At 51.0% G+C, this 20,236-nt stretch overlaps 1 protein-coding gene across 2 annotated transcripts in view; it reads left to right on the forward strand.

Moving 5' to 3' along the window:
* LOC140405531 (sterol O-acyltransferase 2-like) overlaps positions 1-20,236 on the forward strand; it is a 172,601-nt gene that overhangs the window by 56,672 nt on the left and 95,693 nt on the right. The window lies entirely within an intron of this gene.

Raw genomic sequence — 20,236 nt, forward strand, 5'->3', positions numbered from 1 at the left:
GCTGCTGTTCTGACTAAGTCACTGTCCTGACAAGTCACTGTCCTGACTCAGTCACTGTGCTGACTAAGCTGCTGTCCTGACTAAGTCACTGTCCTGACTAAGCTGCTGTCCTGACTAAGCTGCTGTCCTGACTAAGCTGCTGTCCTGACTAAGTCACTGTTCTGACTAAGTCAGTGTCCTGACAAGTCACTGTCCTGACTCAGTCACTGTGCTGACTAAGCTGCTGTCCTGACTAAGTCGCTGTCCTGACTAAGTCGCTGTCCCGACTAAGCTGCTGTCCTGACTAAGTTGCTGTTCTGACTAAGCTGCTGTCCTGACTAAGCTGCTGTCCTGACTAAGCTGCTGTCCTGACTAAGTTGCTGTCCTGACTGAGCTGGTGTCCTGACTGAGCTGGTGTCCTGACTAAGCTGCTGTTCTGACTAAGCTGCTGTCCCGACTAAGCAGCTGTCCTGACTGAGCTGGTGTCCTGATTAAGTCGCTGTCGTGACTAAGTCGCTGTCCTGACTAAGTCGCTGTCCTGACTAAGTCGCTGTCCTGACTGAGCTGGTGTCCTGACTGAGCTGGTGTCCTGATTAAGTCGCTGTCGTGACTAAGTCGCTGTCCTGACTAAGCTGCTGTCCTGACTAAGCCTCTGTCCTGACTAAGTCACTGTCCTGACTAAGTCACTGTCCTGACTAAGTCACTGTCCTGACTAAGCAGCTGTCCTGACTAAGTCACTGTCTTGACTAAGTCACTGTCCTGACTAAGCCTCTGTCCTGACTAAGCTGCTGTCCTGACTAAGCTGCTGTCCTGACTAAGTCACTGTCCTGACTAAGCTGCTGTCCTGACTAAGTCACTGTCCTGACTAAGTCACTGTCCTGACTCAGCTGCTGTCCTGACTAAGTCACTGTCCTGACTCAGCTGCTGTCCTGACTAAGTCGCTGTCCTGACTAAGTCACTGTCCTGACTAAGTCACTGTCCTGACTAAGTCACTGTCCTGACTAAGCTGCTGTCCTGACTAAGTCACTGTCCTGACTAAGCTGCTGTCCTGACTAAGCCGCTGTCCTGACTAAGCTGCTGTCCTGACTAAGTCACTGTTCTGACTAAGTCGCTGTCCTGACTAAATCAGTGTTCTGACTAAGTCGCTGTCCTGGCTAAGCTGCTGTCCTGACTAAGTCACTGTCCTGACTAAGCTGCTGTCCTGACTAAGTCGCTGTCCTGACTAAGTCACTGTCCTGACTAAGTCACTGTCCTGACTAAGCTGCTGTCCTGACTAAGTCACTGTCCTGACTAAGCTGCTGTCCTGACTAAGCTGCTGTCCTGACTAAGTCACTGTTCTGACTAAGTCACTGTTCTGACTAAGCTGCTGTCCTGACTCAGTCACTGTGCTGACTAAGCTGCTGTCCTGACTAAGCTGCTGTCCTGACTAAGTCACTGTCCTGACTCAGCTGCTGTCCTGACTAAACTGCTGTCCTGACTAAACTGCTGTCCTGACTAAGCAGCTGTCCTGACTAAGCTGCTGTCCTGACTAAGTCGCTGTCCTGACTAAGTCGCTGTCCTGACTAAGTCGCTGTCCTGACTAAGTCGCTGTCCTGACTAAGTCGCTGTCCTGACTGAGCTGGTGTCCTGACTGAGCTGGTGTCCTGATTAAGTCGCTGTCGTGACTAAGTCGCTGTCCTGACTAAGCTGCTGTCCTGACTAAGCTGCTGTCCTGACTAAGTCGCTGTCCTGACTAAGCTGCTGTCCTGACTAAGTCACTGTCCTGACTAAGCTGCTGTCCTGACTAAGTCACTGTCCTGACTAAGTCACTGTCCTGACTCAGCTGCTGTCCTGACTAAGTCACTGTCCTGACTCAGCTGCTGTCCTGACTAAGTCGCTGTCCTGACTAAGTCACTGTCCTGACTAAGTCACTGTCCTGACTAAGTCACTGTCCTGACTAAGTCACTGTCCTGACTAAGCTGCTGTCCTGACTAAGCTGCTGTCCTGACTAAGCTGCTGTCCTGACTAAGCTGCTGTCCTGACTAAGCAGCTGTCCTGACTAAGTTGCTGTCCTGACTCAGTCACTGTGCTGACTAAGCTGCTGTCCTGACTAAGTCGCTGTCCTGACTAAGCTGCTGTCCTGACTAAGTCACTGTCCTGACTAAGTCACTGTCCTGACTAAGTCACTGTCCTGACTAAGCTGCTGTCCTGACTCAGTCACTGTGCTGACTAAGCTGCTGTCCTGACTAAGTCGCTGTCCTGACTAAGTCACTGTCCCGACTAAGCTGCTGTCCTGACTAAGTTGCTGTCCTGACTAAGCTGCTGTCCTGACTAAGCTGCTGTCCTGACTAAGTTGCTGTCCTGACTGAGCTGGTGTCCTGACTGAGCTGGTGTCCTGATTAAGTCGCTGTCGTGACTAAGTCGCTGTCCTGACTAAGTCACTGTCCTGACTAAGCCTCTGTCCTGATTAATCTGCTGTCCTGACTAAGCCTCTGTCCTGACTAAGCCGCTGTCCTGACTAAGCCGCTGTCCTGACTAAGCCTCTGTCCTGACTAAGCCGCTGTCCTGACTAAGCAGCTGTCCTGACTAAGTCACTGTCTTGACTAAGTCACTGTCCTGACTAATCTGCTGTCCTGACTAATCTGCTGTCCTGACTAAGTCACTGTCCTGACTAAGTCACTGTCCTGACTAATCTGCTGTCCTGACTAATCTGCTGTCCTGACTAAGCCTCTGTCCTGACTAAGCTGCTGTCCTGACTAAGCCGCTGTCCTGACTAAGCCGCTGTCCTGACTAAGCCGCTGTCCTGACTAAGCCGCTGTCCTGACTAAGCCGCTGTCCTGACTAAGCCGCTGTCCTGACTAAGCCACTGTCCTGACTAAGCTGCTGTCCTGACTAAGTCACTGTCGTGACTAAGTCACTGTCCTGACTAAGACACTGTCCTGACTAAGACACTGTCCTGACTAAGTCACTGTCCTGACTAAGTCACTGTCCTGACTAAGTCGCTGTCCTGACTAAGTCACTGTCCTGACAAGTCACTGTCCCGACTAAGTCACTGTGCTGATGAAGCAGCTGTCCTGACTAAGTCACTGTCCTGACTAAGCTGCTGTCCTGACTAAGTCACTGTTCTGACTAAGTCACTGTCCTGACTAAATCAGTGTTCTGACTAAGTCGCTGTCCTGGCTAAGCTGCTGTCCTGACTAAGTCACTGTCCTGACTAAGTTGCTGTCCTGACTGAGCTGGTGTCCTGACTGAGCTGGTGTCCTGACTAAGCTGCTGTCCTGACTAAGCTGCTGTCCCGACTAAGCTGCTGTCCCGACTAAGCTGCTGTCCCGACTAAGCTGCTGTCCTGACTAAGTTGCTGTCCTGACTAAGTCACTGTCCCGACTAAGCTGCTGTCCTGACTAAGTCGCTGTCCTGACTAAGTCGCTGTCCTGACTAAGTCACTGTCCCGACTAAGCTGCTGTCCTGACTAAGTTGCTGTCCTGACTAAGCTGCTGTCCTGACTAAGCTGCTGTCCTGACTAAGCTGCTGTCCCGACTAAGCTGCTGTCCTGACTAAGCTGCTGTCCTGACTAAGTTGCTGTCCTGACTAAGCTGCTGTCCTGACAGAGCTGGTGTCCTGACTGAGCTGGTGTCCTGATTAAGTCGCTGTCGTGACTAAGTCGCTGTCCTGACTAAGCTGCTGTCCTGACTAATCTGCTGTCCTGACTAAGCCTCTGTCCTGACTAAGCTGCTGTCCTGACTAAGTCGCTGTCCTGACTAAGCTGCTGTCCTGACTAAGTCACTGTCCTGACTAAGCTGCTGTCCTGACTAAGTCACTGTCCTGACTAAGCCTCTGTCCTGACTAAGCTGCTGTCCTGACTAAGCAGCTGTCCTGACTGAGCTGGTGTCCTGATTAAGTCGCTGTCGTGACTAAGTCGCTGTCCTGACTAAGTCGCTGTCCTGACTAAGTCGCTGTCCTGACTGAGCTGGTGTCCTGACTGAGCTGGTGTCCTGATTAAGTCGCTGTCGTGACTAAGTCGCTGTCCTGACTAAGCAGCTGTCCTGACTAAGCAGCTGTCCCGACTAAGTCACTGTCTTGACTAAGTCACTGTCCTGACTAATCTGCTGTCCTGACTAAGCCTCTGTCCTGACTAAGCTGCTGTCCTGACTAAGTCACTGTCTTGACTAAGTCACTGTCCTGACTAATCTGCTGTCCTGACTAAGTCACTGTTCTGACTAAGTCAGTGTCCTGACAAGTCACTGTCCTGACTCAGTCACTGTGCTGACTAAGCTGCTGTCCTGACTAAGTCGCTGTCCTGACTAAGTCGCTGTCCCGACTAAGCTGCTGTCCTGACTAAGTTGCTGTTCTGACTAAGCTGCTGTCCTGACTAAGCTGCTGTCCTGACTAAGCTGCTGTCCTGACTAAGTTGCTGTCCTGACTGAGCTGGTGTCCTGACTGAGCTGGTGTCCTGACTAAGCTGCTGTTCTGACTAAGCTGCTGTCCCGACTAAGCTGCTGTCCTGACTAAGCTGCTGTCCTGACTAAGTTGCTGTCCTGACTAAGTCACTGTCCCGACTAAGCTGCTGTCCTGACTAAGTCGCTGTCCTGACTAAGTCGCTGTCCTGACTAAGTCACTGTCCCGACTAAGCTGCTGTCCTGACTAAGTTGCTGTCCTGACTAAGCTGCTGTCCTGACTAAGCTGCTGTCCTGACTAAGCTGCTGTCCCGACTAAGCTGCTGTCCTGACTAAGCTGCTGTCCTGACTAAGTTGCTGTCCTGACTAAGTCACTGTCCTGACTAAGCTGCTGTCCTGACAGAGCTGGTGTCCTGACTGAGCTGGTGTCCTGATTAAGTCGCTGTCGTGACTAAGTCGCTGTCCTGACTAAGCTGCTGTCCTGACTAATCTGCTGTCCTGACTAAGCCTCTGTCCTGACTAAGCTGCTGTCCTGACTAAGTCGCTGTCCTGACTAAGCTGCTGTCCTGACTAAGCTGCTGTCCTGACTAAGTCACTGTCCTGACTAAGTCACTGTCCTGACTCAGCTGCTGTCCTGACTAAGTCACTGTCCTGACTAAGTCACTGTCCTGACTCAGCTGCTGTCCTGACTAAGCTGCTGTCCTGACTAAACTGCTGTCCTGACTAAGTCACTGTCCTGACTAAGCTGCTGTCCTGACTAAGCTGCTGTCCCGACTAAGCTGCTGTCCTGACTAAGTTGCTGTCCTGACTAAGCTGCTGTCCTGACTAAGCTGCTGTCCTGACTAAGTTGCTGTCCTGACTAAGTCACTGTCCTGACTAAGACACTGTCCTGACTAAGACACTGTCCTGACTAAGTCACTGTCCTGACTAAGTCACTGTCCTGACTAAGTCGCTGTCCTGACTAAGTCACTGTCCTGACAAGTCACTGTCCCGACTAAGTCACTGTGCTGATGAAGCAGCTGTCCTGACTAAGTCACTGTCCTGACTAAGCTGCTGTCCTGACTAAGTCACTGTTCTGACTAAGTCACTGTCCTGACTAAATCAGTGTTCTGACTAAGTCGCTGTCCTGGCTAAGCTGCTGTCCTGACTAAGTCACTGTCCTGACTAAGTCACTGTCCTGACTAAATCAGTGTTCTGACTAAGTCGCTGTCCTGGCTAAGCTGCTGTCCTGACTAAGTCACTGTCCTGACTAAGCTGCTGTCCTGACTAAGTCGCTGTCCTGACTAAGTCACTGTCCTGACTAAGTCACTGTCCTGACTAAGTCACTGTCCTGACTAAGCTGCTGTCCTGACTAAGTCACTGTCCTGACTAAGCTGCTGTCCTGACTAAGCTGCTGTCCTGACTAAGTCACTGTTCTGACTAAGTCACTGTTCTGACTAAGCTGCTGTCCTGACTCAGTCACTGTGCTGACTAAGCTGCTGTCCTGACTAAGCTGCTGTCCTGACTAAGTCACTGTCCTGACTCAGCTGCTGTCCTGACTAAACTGCTGTCCTGACTAAACTGCTGTCCTGACTAAGCAGCTGTCCTGACTAAGCTGCTGTCCTGACTAAGTCGCTGTCCTGACTAAGTCGCTGTCCTGACTAAGTCGCTGTCCTGACTAAGTCGCTGTCCTGACTAAGCTGGTGTCCTGATTAAGTCGCTGTCGTGACTAAGTCGCTGTCCTGACTAAGCCGCTGTCCTGACTAAGTCGCTGTCCTGACTAAGTCGCTGTCCTGACTAAGTCGCTGTCCTGACTAAGTCGCTGTCCTGACTAAGTCGCTGTCCTGACTGAGCCGGTGTCCTGACTGAGCTGGTGTCCTGATTAAGTCGCTGTCGTGACTAAGTCGCTGTCCTGACTAAGCTGCTGTCCTGACTAAGCAGCTGTCCTGACTAAGTCACTGTCTTGACTAAGTCACTGTCCTGACTAATCTGCTGTCCTGACTAAGCCTCTGTCCTGAGTAAGCTGCTGTCCTGACTAAGCTGCTGTCCTGACTAAGTCGCTGTCCTGACTAAGCTGCTGTCCTGACTAAGTCACTGTCCTGACTAAGCTGCTGTCCTGACTAAGTCACTGTCCTGACTAAGTCACTGTCCTGACTCAGCTGCTGTCCTGACTAAGTCACTGTCCTGACTCAGCTGCTGTCCTGACTAAGTCGCTGTCCTGACTAAGTCACTGTCCTGACTAAGTCACTGTCCTGACTAAGTCACTGTCCTGACTAAGTCACTGTCCTGACTAAGCTGCTGTCCTGACTAAGTCACTGTCCTGACTAAGCTGCTGTCCTGACTAAGCTGCTGTCCTGACTAAGCTGCTGTCCTGACTAAGCCGCTGTCCTGACTAAGCCGCTGTCCTGACTAAGCCACTGTCCTGACTAAGCTGCTGTCCTGACTAAGTCACTGTCGTGACTAAGTCACTGTCCTGACTAAGACACTGTCCTGACTAAGACACTGTCCTGACTAAGTCACTGTCCTGACTAAGTCACTGTCCTGACTAAGTCGCTGTCCTGACTAAGTCACTGTCCTGACAAGTCACTGTCCCGACTAAGTCACTGTGCTGATGAAGCAGCTGTCCTGACTAAGTCACTGTCCTGACTAAGCTGCTGTCCTGACTAAGTCACTGTTCTGACTAAGTCACTGTCCTGACTAAATCAGTGTTCTGACTAAGTCGCTGTCCTGGCTAAGCTGCTGTCCTGACTAAGTCACTGTCCTGACTAAGTTGCTGTCCTGACTGAGCTGGTGTCCTGACTGAGCTGGTGTCCTGACTAAGCTGCTGTCCTGACTAAGCTGCTGTCCCGACTAAGCTGCTGTCCCGACTAAGCTGCTGTCCCGACTAAGCTGCTGTCCTGACTAAGTTGCTGTCCTGACTAAGTCACTGTCCCGACTAAGCTGCTGTCCTGACTAAGTCGCTGTCCTGACTAAGTCGCTGTCCTGACTAAGTCACTGTCCCGACTAAGCTGCTGTCCTGACTAAGTTGCTGTCCTGACTAAGCTGCTGTCCTGACTAAGCTGCTGTCCTGACTAAGCTGCTGTCCCGACTAAGCTGCTGTCCTGACTAAGCTGCTGTCCTGACTAAGTTGCTGTCCTGACTAAGCTGCTGTCCTGACAGAGCTGGTGTCCTGACTGAGCTGGTGTCCTGATTAAGTCGCTGTCGTGACTAAGTCGCTGTCCTGACTAAGCTGCTGTCCTGACTAATCTGCTGTCCTGACTAAGCCTCTGTCCTGACTAAGCTGCTGTCCTGACTAAGTCGCTGTCCTGACTAAGCTGCTGTCCTGACTAAGTCACTGTCCTGACTAAGCTGCTGTCCTGACTAAGTCACTGTCCTGACTAAGCCTCTGTCCTGACTAAGCTGCTGTCCTGACTAAGCAGCTGTCCTGACTGAGCTGGTGTCCTGATTAAGTCGCTGTCGTGACTAAGTCGCTGTCCTGACTAAGTCGCTGTCCTGACTAAGTCGCTGTCCTGACTGAGCTGGTGTCCTGACTGAGCTGGTGTCCTGATTAAGTCGCTGTCGTGACTAAGTCGCTGTCCTGACTAAGCTGCTGTCCTGACTAAGCAGCTGTCCCGACTAAGTCACTGTCTTGACTAAGTCACTGTCCTGACTAATCTGCTGTCCTGACTAAGCCTCTGTCCTGACTAAGCTGCTGTCCTGACTAAGTCACTGTCTTGACTAAGTCACTGTCCTGACTAATCTGCTGTCCTGACTAAACTGCTGTCCTGACTAAGCCTCTGTCCTGACTAAGCTGCTGTCCTGACTAAGCTGCTGTCCTGACTAAGCTGCTGTCCTGACTAAGCTGCTGTCCTGACTAAGCTGCTGTCCTGACTAAGCTGCTGTCCTGACTAAGCCTCTGTCCTGACTAAGCTGCTGTCCTGACTAAGCTGCTGTCCTGACTAAGCTGCTGTCCTGACTAAGCTGCTGTCCTGACTAAGCTGCTGTCCTGACTAAGCTGCTGTCCTGACTAAGCTGCTGTCCTGACTAAGCTGCTGTCCTGACTAAGTCACTGTCCTGACTAAGCTGCTGTCCTGACTAAGTCACTGTCCTGACTAAGTCACTGTCCTGACTAAACTGCTGTCCTGACTAAGCCTCTGTCCTGACTAAGCTGCTGTCCTGACTAAGCTGCTGTCCTGACTAAGTCACTGTCCTGACTAAGCTGCTGTCCTGACTAAGTCACTGTCCTGAATAAGTCACTGTCCTGACTCAGCTGCTGTCCTGACTAAGTCGCTGTCCTGACTAAGTCACTGTCCTGACTAAGTCACTGTCCTGACTAAGTCACTGTCCTGACTAAGCTGCTGTCCTGACTAAGTCACTGTCCTGACTAAGCTGCTGTCCTGACTAAGCTGCTGTCCTGACTAAGCTGCTGTCCTGACTAAGTCGCAGTTCTGACTAAGTCACTGTTCTGACTAAGTCGCTGTCCTGACTAAGCCGCTGTTCTGACTAAGCTGCTGTCCTGACTAAGCTGCTGTTCTGACTAAGTCACTGTCCTGACAAGTCACTGTCCTGACTCAGTCACTGTGCTGACTAAGCTGCTGTCCTGACTAAGTCACTGTCCTGACTAAGCTGCTGTCCTGACTAAGCTGCTGTCCTGACTAAGCTGCTGTCCTGACTAAGTCACTGTTCTGACTAAGTCAGTGTCCTGACAAGTCACTGTCCTGACTCAGTCACTGTGCTGACTAAGCTGCTGTCCTGACTAAGTCGCTGTCCTGACTAAGTCGCTGTCCCGACTAAGCTGCTGTCCTGACTAAGTTGCTGTTCTGACTAAGCTGCTGTCCTGACTAAGCTGCTGTCCTGACTAAGCTGCTGTCCTGACTAAGTTGCTGTCCTGACTGAGCTGGTGTCCTGACTGAGCTGGTGTCCTGACTAAGCTGCTGTTCTGACTAAGCTGCTGTCCCGACTAAGCAGCTGTCCTGACTGAGCTGGTGTCCTGATTAAGTCGCTGTCGTGACTAAGTCGCTGTCCTGACTAAGTCGCTGTCCTGACTAAGTCGCTGTCCTGACTGAGCTGGTGTCCTGACTGAGCTGGTGTCCTGATTAAGTCGCTGTCGTGACTAAGTCGCTGTCCTGACTAAGCTGCTGTCCTGACTAAGCCTCTGTCCTGACTAAGTCACTGTCCTGACTAAGTCACTGTCCTGACTAAGTCACTGTCCTGACTAAGCAGCTGTCCTGACTAAGTCACTGTCTTGACTAAGTCACTGTCCTGACTAAGCCTCTGTCCTGACTAAGCTGCTGTCCTGACTAAGCTGCTGTCCTGACTAAGTCACTGTCCTGACTAAGCTGCTGTCCTGACTAAGTCACTGTCCTGACTAAGTCACTGTCCTGACTCAGCTGCTGTCCTGACTAAGTCACTGTCCTGACTCAGCTGCTGTCCTGACTAAGTCGCTGTCCTGACTAAGTCACTGTCCTGACTAAGTCACTGTCCTGACTAAGTCACTGTCCTGACTAAGCTGCTGTCCTGACTAAGTCACTGTCCTGACTAAGCTGCTGTCCTGACTAAGCCGCTGTCCTGACTAAGCTGCTGTCCTGACTAAGTCACTGTTCTGACTAAGTCGCTGTCCTGACTAAGCCGCTGTTCTGACTAAGCTGCTGTCCTGACTAAGCTGCTGTTCTGACTAAGTCACTGTCCCGACTAAGCTGCTGTCCTGACTAAGTCACTGTCCTGACAAGTCACTGTCCTGACTCAGTCACTGTGCTGACTAAGCTGCTGTCCTGACTAAGTCGCTGTCCTGACTAAGTCACTGTCCCGACTAAGCTGCTGTCCTGACTAAGTTGCTGTCCTGACTAAGCTGCTGTCCTGACTAAGCTGCTGTCCTGACTAAGTTGCTGTCCTGACTAAGTTGCTGTCCTGACTGAGCTGGTGTCCTGACTGAGCTGCTGTCCTGACTAAGTCACTGTCCTGACTAAGTCACTGTCCTGACTCAGCTGCTGTCCTGACTAAGCTGCTGTCCTGACTAAGCTGCTGTCCTGACTAAGCCGCTGTCCTGACTAAGCCGCTGTCCTGACTAAGTCACTGTCCTGACTAAGCTGCTGTCCTGACTAAGTCACTGTCCTGACTAAGTCACTGTCCTGACTAAGACACTGTCCTGACTAAGACACTGTCCTGACTAAGTCACTGTCCTGACTAAGTCACTGTCCTGACTAAGTCACTGTCCTGACTAAGTCGCTGTCCTGACTAAGTCACTGTCCTGACAAGTCACTGTCCCGACTAAGTCACTGTGCTGATGAAGCAGCTGTCCTGACTAAGTCACTGTCCTGACTAAGCTGCTGTCCTGACTAAGTCACTGTTCTGACTAAGTCACTGTCCTGACTAAATCAGTGTTCTGACTAAGTCGCTGTCCTGGCTAAGCTGCTGTCCTGACTAAGTCACTGTCCTGACTAAGTCACTGTCCTGACTAAATCAGTGTTCTGACTAAGTCGCTGTCCTGGCTAAGCTGCTGTCCTGACTAAGTCACTGTCCTGACTAAGCTGCTGTCCTGACTAAGTCGCTGTCCTGACTAAGTCACTGTCCTGACTAAGTCACTGTCCTGACTAAGCTGCTGTCCTGACTAAGTCACTGTCCTGACTAAGCTGCTGTCCTGACTAAGCTGCTGTCCTGACTAAGTCACTGTTCTGACTAAGTCACTGTTCTGACTAAGCTGCTGTCCTGACTCAGTCACTGTGCTGACTAAGCTGCTGTCCTGACTAAGCTGCTGTCCTGACTAAGTCACTGTCCTGACTCAGCTGCTGTCCTGACTAAACTGCTGTCCTGACTAAACTGCTGTCCTGACTAAGCAGCTGTCCTGACTAAGCTGCTGTCCTGACTAAGTCGCTGTCCTGACTAAGTCGCTGTCCTGACTAAGTCGCTGTCCTGACTAAGTCGCTGTCCTGACTAAGTCGCTGTCCTGACTGAGCTGGTGTCCTGACTGAGCTGGTGTCCTGATTAAGTCGCTGTCGTGACTAAGTCGCTGTCCTGACTAAGCTGCTGTCCTGACTAAGCTGCTGTCCTGACTAAGTCGCTGTCCTGACTAAGCTGCTGTCCTGACTAAGTCACTGTCCTGACTAAGCTGCTGTCCTGACTAAGTCACTGTCCTGACTAAGTCACTGTCCTGACTCAGCTGCTGTCCTGACTAAGTCACTGTCCTGACTCAGCTGCTGTCCTGACTAAGTCGCTGTCCTGACTAAGTCACTGTCCTGACTAAGTCACTGTCCTGACTAAGTCACTGTCCTGACTAAGTCACTGTCCTGACTAAGCTGCTGTCCTGACTAAGCTGCTGTCCTGACTAAGCTGCTGTCCTGACTAAGCTGCTGTCCTGACTAAGCAGCTGTCCTGACTAAGTTGCTGTCCTGACTCAGTCACTGTGCTGACTAAGCTGCTGTCCTGACTAAGTCGCTGTCCTGACTAAGCTGCTGTCCTGACTAAGTCACTGTCCTGACTAAGTCACTGTCCTGACTAAGTCACTGTCCTGACTAAGCTGCTGTCCTGACTCAGTCACTGTGCTGACTAAGCTGCTGTCCTGACTAAGTCGCTGTCCTGACTAAGTCACTGTCCCGACTAAGCTGCTGTCCTGACTAAGTTGCTGTCCTGACTAAGCTGCTGTCCTGACTAAGCTGCTGTCCTGACTAAGTCGCTGTCCTGACTGAGCTGGTGTCCTGACTGAGCTGGTGTCCTGATTAAGTCGCTGTCGTGACTAAGTCGCTGTCCTGACTAAGTCACTGTCCTGACTAAGCCTCTGTCCTGATTAATCTGCTGTCCTGACTAAGCCTCTGTCCTGACTAAGCCGCTGTCCTGACTAAGCCGCTGTCCTGACTAAGCCTCTGTCCTGACTAAGCCGCTGTCCTGACTAAGCAGCTGTCCTGACTAAGTCACTGTCTTGACTAAGTCACTGTCCTGACTAATCTGCTGTCCTGACTAATCTGCTGTCCTGACTAAGTCACTGTCCTGACTAATCTGCTGTCCTGACTAAGCTGCTGTCCTGACTAAGCTGCTGTTCTGACTAAGCCTCTGTCCTGACTAAGCCACTGTCCTGACTAAGCTGCTGTCCTGACTAAGTCACTGTCGTGACTAAGTCACTGTCCTGACTAAGACACTGTCCTGACTAAGACACTGTCCTGACTAAGTCACTGTCCTGACTAAGTCACTGTCCTGACTAAGTCGCTGTCCTGACTAAGTCACTGTCCTGACAAGTCACTGTCCCGACTAAGTCACTGTGCTGATGAAGCAGCTGTCCTGACTAAGTCACTGTCCTGACTAAGCTGCTGTCCTGACTAAGTCACTGTTCTGACTAAGTCACTGTCCTGACTAAATCAGTGTTCTGACTAAGTCGCTGTCCTGGCTAAGCTGCTGTCCTGACTAAGTCACTGTCCTGACTTAGTTGCTGTCCTGACTGAGCTGGTGTCCTGACTGAGCTGGTGTCCTGACTAAGCTGCTGTCCTGACTAAGCTGCTGTCCCGACTAAGCTGCTGTCCCGACTAAGCTGCTGTCCTGACTAAGTTGCTGTCCTGACTAAGTCACTGTCCCGACTAAGCTGCTGTCCTGACTAAGTCGCTGTCCTGACTAAGTCGCTGTCCTGACTAAGTCACTGTCCCGACTAAGCTGCTGTCCTGACTAAGTTGCTGTCCTGACTAAGCTGCTGTCCTGACTAAGCTGCTGTCCTGACTAAGCTGCTGTCCCGACTAAGCTGCTGTCCTGACTAAGCTGCTGTCCTGACTAAGTTGCTGTCCTGACTAAGCTGCTGTCCTGACAGAGCTGGTGTCCTGACTGAGCTGGTGTCCTGATTAAGTCGCTGTCGTGACTAAGTCGCTGTCCTGACTAAGCTGCTGTCCTGACTAATCTGCTGTCCTGACTAAGCCTCTGTCCTGACTAAGCCTCTATCCTGACTAAGCTGCTGTCCTGACTAAGCTGCTGTCCTGACTAAGCTGCTGTCCTGACTAAGCCTCTGTCCTGACTAAGCTGCTGTCCTGACTAAGTCGCTGTCCTGACTAAGCTGCTGTCCTGACTAAGTCACTGTCCTGACTAAGCTGCTGTCCTGACTAAGTCACTGTCCTGACTAAGTCACTGTCCTGACTCAGCTGCTGTCCTGACTAAGTCACTGTCCTGACTAATCTGCTGTCCTGACTAATCTGCTGTCCTGACTAAGCCTCTGTCCTGACTAAGCTGCTGTCCTGACTAAGTCACTGTCCTGACTAAGTCACTGTCCTGACTCAGCTGCTGTCCTGAATAAGTCACTGTCCTGACTCAGCTGCTGTCCTGACTAAGTCGCTGTCCTGACTAAGTCACTGTCCTGACTAAGTCACTGTCCTGACTAAGTCACTGTCCTGACTAAGCTGCTGTCCTGACTAAGTCACTGTCCTGACTAAGCTGCTGTCCTGACTAAGCTGCTGTCCTGACTAAGTCACTGTACTGACGAAGTCGCTGTCCTGACTAAGCCGCTGTTCTGACTAAGCTGCTGTCCTGACTAAGCTGCTGTTCTGACTAAGTCACTGTCCTGACAAGTCACTGTCCTGACTCAGTCACTGTGCTGACTAAGCTGCTGTCCTGACTAAGTCGCTGTCCTGACTAAGTCACTGTCCCGACTAAGCTGCTGTCCTGACTAAGTTGCTGTCCTGACTAAGCTGCTGTCCTGACTAAGCTGCTGTCCTGACTAAGTTGCTGTCCTGACTAAGTTGCTGTCCTGACTGAGCTGGTGTCCTGACTGAGCTGCTGTCCTGACTAAGTCACTGTCCTGACTAAGTCACTGTCCTGACTCAGCTGCTGTCCTGACTAAGCTGCTGTCCTGACTAAGCTGCTGTCCTGACTAAGCCGCTGTCCTGACTAAGCCGCTGTCCTGACTAAGTCACTGTCCTGACTAAGCTGCTGTCCTGACTAAGTCACTGTCCTGACTAAGTCACTGTCCTGACTAAGACACTGTCCTGACTAAGACACTGTCCTGACTAAGTCACGGTCCTGACTAAGTCACTGTCCTGACTAAGTCACTGTCCTGACTAAGTCGCTGTCCTGACTAAGTCACTGTCCTGACAAGTCACTGTCCCGACTAAGTCACTGTGCTGATGAAGCAGCTGTCCTGACTAAGTCACTGTCCTGACTAAGCTGCTGTCCTGACTAAGTCACTGTTCTGACTAAGTCACTGTCCTGACTAAATCAGTGTTCTGACTAAGTCGCTGTCCTGGCTAAGCTGCTGTCCTGACTAAGTCACTGTCCTGACTAAGCTGCTGTCCTGACTAAGTCGCTGTCCTGACTAAGTCACTGTCCTGACTAAGTCACTGTCCTGACTAAGCTGCTGTCCTGACTAAGTCACTGTCCTGACTAAGCTGCTGTCCTGACTAAGCTGCTGTCCTGACTAAGCTGCTGTCCTGACTAAGTCACTGTTCTGACTAAGTCACTGTTCTGACTAAGCTGCTGTCCTGACTAAGTCACTGTTCTGACTAAGTCACTGTCCTGACTAAATCAGTGTTCTGACTACGTCGCTGTCCTGTCTAAGCTGCTGTCCTGACTAAGTCACTGTCCTGACTAAGCTGCTGTCCTGACTAAGTCGCTGTCCTGACTAAGTCACTGTCCTGACTAAGTCACTGTCCTGACTAAGCTGCTGTCCTGACTAAGTCACTGTCCTGACTAAGCTGCTGTCCTGACTAAGCTGCTGTCCTGACTAAGCTGCTGTCCTGACTAAGTCACTGTTCTGACTAAGTCACTGTTCTGACTAAGCTGCTGTCCTGACTAAGCTGCTGTCCTGACTAAGCTGCTGTCCTGACTAAGTCGCTGTCCTGACTAAACTGCTGTCCTGACTAAACTGCTGTCCTGACTGAGCTGGTGTCCTGATTAAGTCGCTGTCGTGACTAAGTCGCTGTCCTGACTAAGCCGCTGTCCTGACTAAGTCGCTGTCCTGACTAAGTCGCTGTCCTGACTAAGTCGCTGTCCTGACTAAGTCGCTGTCCTGACTAAATCGCTGTCCTGACTAAGTCGCTGTCCTGACTGAGCTGGTGTCCTGACTGAGCTGGTGTCCTGATTAAGTCGCTGTCGTGACTAAGTCGCTGTCCTGACTAAGCTGCTGTCCTGACTAAGCAGCTGTCCTGACTAAGTCACTGTCTTGACTAAGTCACTGTCCTGACTAATCTGCTGTCCTGACTAAGCCTCTGTCCTGAGTAAGCTGCTGTCCTGACTAAGCTGCTGTCCTGACTAAGTCGCTGTCCTGACTAAGCTGCTGTCCTGACTAAGTCACTGTCCTGACTAAGCTGCTGTCCTGACTAAGTCACTGTCCTGACTAAGTCACTGTCCTGACTCAGCTGCTGTCCTGACTAAGTCACTGTCCTGACTCAGCCGCTGTCCTGACTAAGTCGCTGTCCTGACTAAGTCACTGTCCTGACTAAGTCACTGTCCTGACTAAGTCACTGTCCTGACTAAGCTGCTGTCCTGACTAAGTCACTGTCCTGACTAAGCTGCTGTCCTGACTAAGCTGCTGTCCTGACTAAGCTGCTGTCCTGACTAAGTCACTGTTCTGACTAAGTCACTGTCCTGACAAGTCACTGTCCTGACAAGTCACTGTCCTGACTCAGTCACTGTGCTGACTAAGCTGCTGTCCTGACTAAGTCGCTGTCCTGACTAAGTCACTGTCCCGACTAAGCTGCTGTCCTGACTAAGTTGCTGTCCTGACTAAGCTGCTGTCCTGACTAAGTTGCTGTCCTGACTGAGCTGGTGTACTGATTAAGTCGCTGTCCTGACTAAGCCGCTGTCCTGACTAATCAGCTGTCCTGACTAAGCTGCTGTCCTGACTAAGCTGCTGTCCTGACTAAGTCACTGTCCTGACTAATCTGCTGTCCTGACTAAGCTGCTGTCCTGACTAATCTGCTGTCCTGACTAAGCCGCTGTCCTGACTAAGCCGCTGTCCTGACTAAGCCGCTGTCCTGACTAAGCCGCTGTCCTGACTAAGCTGCTGTCCTGACTAAGCTGCTGTCCTGACTAAGCTGCTGTCCTGACTAAGCTGCTGTCCTGACTAAGCCGCTGTCCTGACTAAGCCGCTGTCCTGACTAAGCTGCTGTCCTGACTAAGTCACTGTCCTGACTAAGTCACTGTCCTGACTAAGTCACTGTCCTGACTAAGACACTGTCCTGACTAAGTCGCTGTCCTGACTAAGTCACTGTCCTGACTAAGTCACTGTCCTGACTAAGTCGCTGTCCTGACTAAGTCACTGTCCTGACAAGTCACTGTCCCGACTAAGTCACTGTGCTGATGAAGCAGCTGTCCTGACTAAGTCACTGTCCTGACTAAGCTGCTGTCCTGACTAAGTCACTGTTCTGACTAAGTCACTGTCCTGACTAAATCAGTGTTCTGACTAAGTCGCTGTCCTGGCTAAGCTGCTGTCCTGACTAAGTCACTGTCCTGACTAAGCTGCTGTCCTGACTAAGTCGCTGTCCTGACTAAGTCACTGTCCTGACTAAGTCACTGTTCTGACTAAGTCACTGTCCTGACTAAGCTGCTGTCCTGACTAAGTCACTGTCCTGACTAAGCTGCTGTCCTGACTAAGCTGCTGTCCTGACTAAGCTGCTGTCCTGACTAAGTCACTGTTCTGACTAAGTCACTGTTCTGACTAAGTCACTGTTCTGACTAAGTCACTGTTCTGACTAAGCTGCTGTCCTGACTCAGTCACTGTGCTGACTAAGCTGCTGTCCTGACTAAGCTGCTGTCCTGACTAAGTCACTGTCCTGACTAAGCTGCTGTCCTGACTAAGCTGCTGTCCTGACTAAGCTGCTGTCCTGACTAAGCTGCTGTCCTGACTAAGCTGCTGTCCTGACTAAGCTGCTGTCCTGACTAAGTCACTGTTCTGACTAAGCTGCTGTCCTGACTTAGTCACTGTCCTGACTAAGTCGCTGTCCTGATTAAGTCGCTGTCCTGACTAAGTCACTGTCCCGACTAAGCTGCTGTCCTGACTAAGTTGCTGTCCTGACTAAGCTGCTGTCCTGACTAAGCTGCTGTCCTGTCTAAGCTGCTGTCCTGACTAAGTCACTGTCCCGACTAAGCTGCTGTCCTGACTAAGTTGCTGTCCTGACTAAGCTGCTGTCCTGACTAAGTCACTGTCCTGACTAAGTCACTGTCCCGACTAAGCTGCTGTCCTGACTAAGCTGCTGTCCTGACTAAGTAGATGTCCTGACTAAGCTGCTGTCCTGACTAAGTCACTGTCCTGACTAAGCTGCTGTCCTGACTGAGCTGGTGTCCTGATTAAGTCGCTGTCGTGACTAAGTCGCTGTCCTGACTAAGCTGCTGTCCTGACTAAGCCTCTGTCCTGACTAAGCCTCTGTCCTGACTAAGCCTCTGTCCTGACTAAGCTGCTGTCCTGACTAAGTCGCTGTCCTGACTAAGCTGCTGTCCTGACTAAGCCTCTGTCCTGACTAAGCTGCTGTCCTGACTAAGTCGCTGTCCTGACTAAGCTGCTGTCCTGACTAAGTCACTGTCCTGACTAAGCAGCTGTCCTCACTAAGCCGCTGTTCTGACTAAGTCACTGTCCTGACTAAGTCACTGTTCTGACTAAGCTGCTGTCCTGACTAAGCTGCTGTCCTGACTAAGCTGCTGTTCTGACTAAGCCGCTGTCCTGACTAAGCTGCTGTTCTGACTAAGCCGCTGTCCTGACTAAGCTGCTGTCCTGACTAAGCTGCTGTCCTGACTAAGTCACTGTCCCGACTAAGCTGCTGTTCTGACTAAGCTGCTGTTCTGACTAAGCTGCTGTCCTGACTAAGTCACTGTCCCGACTAAGCTGCTGTTCTGACTAAGCTGCTGTTCTGACTAAGCTGCTGTCCTGACTAAGCAGCTGTTCTGACTAAGCAGCTGTCCTGACTAAGTCACTGTCCTGACTAAGTCACTGTTCTGACTAAGCTGCTGTCCTGACTAAGCTGCTGTTCTGACTAAGCCGCTGTTCTGACTAAGCCGCTGTTCTGACTAAGCCGCTGTCCTGACTAAGCCGCTGTCCTGACTAAGTCACTGTCCTGACTAAGCTGCTGTCCTGACTAAGCTGCTGTCCTGACTAAGCTGCTGTCCTGACTAAGTCGCTGTCCTGACTAAGCCGCTGTCCTGACTAAGCCGCTGTCCTGACTAAGCCGCTGTCCTGACTAAGCCGCTGTCCTGACTAAGCCGCTGTCCTGACTAAGCCGCTGACCTGACTAAGTCGCTGTCCTGACTAAGCCGCTGTCCTGACTAAGCTGCTGTTCTGACTAAGCCGCTGTTCTGACTAAGTCACTTTTGTAAAGGCCCCGAAGAATCCAGCACGAGTTTTAAGGATACAAAATAATAAAGTTTATTTACTATAACAATATATACATAGTAGTAGCAGTAACTTCCCTTGCTACCTTCTCCTTCCTCCTGGTTCCTGGACTGGCCAGCTTATTTATAGTAGGAGTTTCTCCGCCCCCCTCATTGGGGAAGTTCATACTCCCTTAGGATTGTGGGATAATCATTAGTCCCCAGCCAATCGTCAGTAGGCAGGTTATAACAGTCACTGTCCTGACTAAGTCACTGTTCTGACTAAGCTGCTGTCCTGACTAAGCTGCTGTTCTGACTAAGCCGCTGTCCTGACTAAGCCGCTGTCCTGACTAAGCTGCTGTTCTTACTAAGTCACTGTCCTGACTAAGTCGCTGTCCTGACTAAGCCGCTGTTCTGACTAAGCTGCTGTCCTGACTAAGCTGCTGTTCTGACTAAGCTGCTGTTCTGACTAAGTCACTGTCCTGACTAAGTCGCTGTCCTGACCAAGTCACTGTCCTGACTAAGCTGCTGTTCTGACTAAGCTGCTGTTCTGACTAAGTCACTGTCCTGACTAAGTCACTGTCCTGACTCAGCCGCTGTCCTGACTAAGCCGCTGTCCTGACTAAGCCGCTGTCCTGACTAAGTCACTGTCCTGACTAAGCTGCTGTTCTGACTAAGCCGCTGTTCTGACTAAGCTGCTGTCCTGACTAAGCTGCTGTCCTGACTAAGCTGCTGTCCTGACTAAGCTGCTGTTCTGACTAAGCTGCTGTTCTGACTAAGCTGCTGTCCTGACTAAGTCACTGTCCTGACTAAGTCACTGTCCTGACTAAGCTGCTGTCCTGACTAAGCTGCTGTTCTGACTAAGCTGCTGTCCTGACTAAGCCGCTGTTCTGACTAAGCTGCTGTCCTGACTAAGTCACTGTCCTGACTAAGTCACTGTCCTGACTAAGCCGCTGTTCTGACTAAGCTGCTGTTCTGACTAAGCTGCTGTCCTGACTAAGCTGCTGTTCTGACTAAGCTGCTGTCCTGACTAAGCTGCTGTTCTGACTAAGTCACTGTCCTGACTAAGCCGCTGTCCTGACTAAGCCGCTGTTCTGACTAAGCTGCTGTCCTGACTAAGCTGCTGTTCTGACTAAGTCACTGTCCTGACTAAGTTGCTGTCCTGACTAAGCTGCTGTTCTGACTAAGCTGCTGTCCTGACTAAGTCACTGTCCTGACTAAGCTGCTGTTCTGACTAAGCTGCTGTTCTGACTAAGCTGCTGTTCTGACTAAGTCACTGTCCTGACTCGGCTGCTGTTCTGACTAAGTCACTGTCCTGACTAAGCCGCTGTCCTGACTAAGCCGCTGTTCTGACTAAGCTGCTGTCCTGACTAAGCTGCTGTTCTGACTAAGTCACTGTCCTGACTAAGTTGCTGTCCTGACTAAGCTGCTGTTCTGACTAAGCTGCTGTCCTGACTAAGTCACTGTCCTGACTAAGCTGCTGTTCTGACTAAGCTGCTGTTCTGACTAAGCTGCTGTTCTGACTAAGTCACTGTCCTGACTCGGCTGCTGTTCTGACTAAGTCACTGTCCTGACTAAGCCGCTGTCCTGACTAAGCCGCTGTTCTGACTAAGCTGCTGTCCTGACTAAGCTGCTGTTCTGACTAAGTCACTGTCCTGACTAAG

The sequence above is a fragment of the Scyliorhinus torazame genome, chromosome X (assembly GCF_047496885.1).
Source record: "Scyliorhinus torazame isolate Kashiwa2021f chromosome X, sScyTor2.1, whole genome shotgun sequence".
Taxonomy (NCBI): domain Eukaryota; kingdom Metazoa; phylum Chordata; class Chondrichthyes; order Carcharhiniformes; family Scyliorhinidae; genus Scyliorhinus; species Scyliorhinus torazame.